Below are 3,579 nucleotides of genomic sequence, written 5' to 3'. Positions count from 1 at the left end.
TTTTTTTTTTTGGGGACGGAGTTTCGCTCTTGTTACCCAGGCTGGAGTGCAATGGTGCGATCTCGGCTCACTGCAACCTCCGCCTCCTGGGTTCAAGTGATTCTCCTGCGTCAGCCTCCTGAGTAGCTGGGATTACAGGTGCACACCACTACACCTGGCTAATTTTTATATTTTTAGTAGAGACAGGTTTTCACCATGTTGGTCAGACTGGTCTCGAACTCCTGACCCCGTGATCCGCCCGCCTCAGCCTCCCAAAGTACTGGGTTACAGGCGTGAGCTATCATGCCTGGCCATGGTCCAGCTCTTTTTTCCCTCTTTGATTATTCCGTCTCAGCCTCTTTTCTTTGTCCTTTGCCCCTTAAACACTGGTGTCTCCTGAATGCTTCTCATTTCTCACATTCTCTTTGAGTGAACTCATAGTTTTAACTATCACCCAGGCTGAAGAGTGCCATAACTGCCACCCAAACCACATGGTTCCCCAGGGCCTCAACCTGTGGCTTCCAACTGCTTTGAGCATTTCCATTCTAATTACTGGTTAGGTTCTATGACTCACTGAGGTGTGGGTTCCTCAAGGGCAGGAATAGTTTCCTAGCTATGTTTATCTCTGCTCCTCTAGGCGAGGTGCTCTTGGTAGGTATGCTTTGTGGGTGCTCACAGTCTAGTGAAGGGAACCAGACAATAAATAAATAACTAGGACTAGCCAGGTGGTGATTAGTGCGGTATAAGCAGAATAGAGAGCGGAGAGCTGGGAAAGGCTGAGGTGCAGTAGTTTATAAAATATGGCCGGACTTTGGGCTAAGAGGCTATTTTGAACAGAGCATGGAAGGAGATGAGAGCAAACCAAGTGAGGTCTGAAGGAAAAGCATTCCAAGCATAAAACAACAAGTGCAGAAGCCCCAAGGTGAAGTGTGTTTGGTGGCCAACAAAGAGGCCAGTGTGGCTGGAGGAAGAGTGGTAGGAAACTAGACAAGGGAAGTCCATGGTGGTGATGGTTTCAGAGCATACGAGAACGTAAAATGAGAGGAGAAGGCCAGGCGCGGTGGCTCATGCCTGTAATCCCAACACTTTGGGAGGCCGAGCCTGGTGGATCACGAGGTCAGGAGTTCAAGACTCAGCCTGGCCAACATGGTGAAACCCTGTCTCTACTAAAAATACAGAAATTAGCCGGGCGTGGTGGCGGGTGCCTGCAATCCCAGCTGCTTAGGAGACTGAAGCAGAGAATTGCTTGAACCCGGGACATGGAGGTTGCAGTGAGCCGAGATTGTGCCACTGCACTCCAGCCTGGGTGACAGAGTGAGACTCTGTCACACACACACACACACACACACAAAAGAGGAGAAGCCATTGGAAGTTTCTGAAGAGAAGACTGATAAAATATGACTTAATACTCGAAAAGATCACTCTGGCTGCTGGTTTAAGAATAAACTAGATAAATTAAATAAAATAGAAAGGCAAGAGCGAAAGTAGGGAGACCAGTCAGAAGGCAGTCGCGGTGGTCTGGGTGAGGGAAGATGTTGTCTGGGCCTTGTGTGGTAGTGTGGAGGTGATGGAAAATTGTCAGATTCAGGATACAATTTGAAGATACATGATACAGTAGCTGTAGGCTCTAAGAAAAAGAAAAAAAATGAAAAATAAGAGTAATGATTTGCTGATTGTATTAAATGTAGGGTGTGAAAGAGAAGGCAAGGATAAAGGGAGAAGTAAATGAATAAGTAAATGAATGATACATTGTCAGGCTGCCTAGGTCAGAATATAAATAGTTGGCCGGGCGCGGTGGCTCAAGCCTGTAATCCCAGCACTTTGGGAGGCCGAGGCGGGTGGATCACGAGGTCAAGACCATCCTGGTCAACATGGTGAAACCCCGTCTCTACCAAAAATACAAAAAATTAGCTGGGCATGGTGGCACGTGCCTGTAATCCCAGCTACTCAGGAGGCTGAGGCAGGAGAATTGCCTGAACCCAGGAGGCGGAGGTTGTGGTGAGCTGAGATTGCGCCATTGCACTCCAGCCTGGGGAACAGAGCGAGACTCTGTTTTAAAAAATTAACAATAACCAAAAATTAGACAGGTGTGGTGGCACATGCCTGTAGTCTCAGCTACTTGGGAGGCTGAGGCAGGAGAAGTGCTTGAATCTGGGAGGTGGAGGTTGCAGTGAGCCGAGATTGCACCATTGATTGCACTCCAGCCTGGGCGACAGAGCAAGACTTCACCGCAAAAAATCTCTCTCTCTCTCTCTCTGTAGATAAATGAATCTATGGATCTATGTAGATAGATAGATATATAGAGAGAAACTTTAGCCTATCTATAGCTTGAGGGGAAGAATTAATAAGAAAATTTGCTTAATAAAGATGCTGCCAGCCGGGCATGGTGGTTCACACCTGTAATTCACACTCAGGCAGGTGGATTGCCTGAGTTCAGGAGTTTGAGACCAGCCTGGGCAACACGGTGAAACTCTGTCCCCAATAAAATACAAACAATTATCTGGGCATGGCAGCATGCACCTGTAATCCCAGGAACTCAGGAGGCTCAGGCAGGAGAATTGCTTGAACCTGGGAGGCAGAGGTTACAATGAGCCAAGATCACACCACTGCACTCCTGGGCAACAGAGCAAGACTCCATTAAAAAAAAAAAAAAAAAAGAGGGCCGGGTGCAGTGGCTCAAGCCTATAATCCTAGCACTTTGGGAGGCTGAGGTGGGTGGATCACCTGAGGTCAGGAGTTCAAGACCAGCCTGGTCAACATGGTGAAACCCCATCTTAAAAAAAAAAAAGAGGATGCAGCCACATTTCTGAAGAGTCAGCTACCTTCACAGTCTCCACTTCCTTGTCAAGTTCCATGTACTTTTTTTTTTTTTTTAGATACTGTCTTTGTTGCCCAGGCTGGAGTATAGTGACTCGAACTCGGCCCCATATACTCTTTAGGCCCATATCATCTGACTGCCATCTCCATTGAAACTACTATCACAAAAAAATACCAATGGAGGCTGGGTGTGGTGGCTCACGCCTGTAATCCCAGCACTTTGGGAGTCCAAGGCGGGTGGATCATGAGGTCAGGAGTTCAAGACAGCCTGGCCAACATAGTAAAATCCCGTCTCTGCTAAAAATACGCTGGGCATGGTGGCACGGGGCTGTAGTCCCACTCAGGAGGTTGAGGCAGGAGAATTGCTTCAGCCCAGGAGGCGGAGGTTGAGGTGAGCCAAGACCACACCATTATACTCCAGCCTGGGCAACAGAGCGAGACTCTGTCTTAAAACAAAAACAAAAACAAACCAATGGCTTTCTATTTGCCAAAATTAATGGATACTTTTTTTTAAAGAGGTGAGGTCTCGCTATATTGCCCAGGCTACCCTAGAACTCTCCAGCCTCAGAATCCTGAGTAGCACCTAGGTGCATGTCATTGTGCCTGGCTAACAAACACTTTTTAGGTCTTAGTGTGTTTGGTCTTTTTGCAGCATTGTTGATCTTCTAGAAGCTCTCCTCTCTTGGTTTCTGTGACCTCACTCTCTCCTGCTTTCCTTCTACCTCTCTAGCCTTTCCATCTCAAACCCCTTCATGGGCTTCTTTTCTTTTCTTTTTTTTTTTT

Source organism: Cebus imitator, unplaced genomic scaffold (genome assembly GCF_001604975.1).
Source record: "Cebus imitator isolate Cc_AM_T3 unplaced genomic scaffold, Cebus_imitator-1.0 Scaffold28, whole genome shotgun sequence".
NCBI classification, from domain to species: domain Eukaryota; kingdom Metazoa; phylum Chordata; class Mammalia; order Primates; family Cebidae; genus Cebus; species Cebus imitator.
This window is presented reverse-complemented; position numbering follows the sequence as displayed.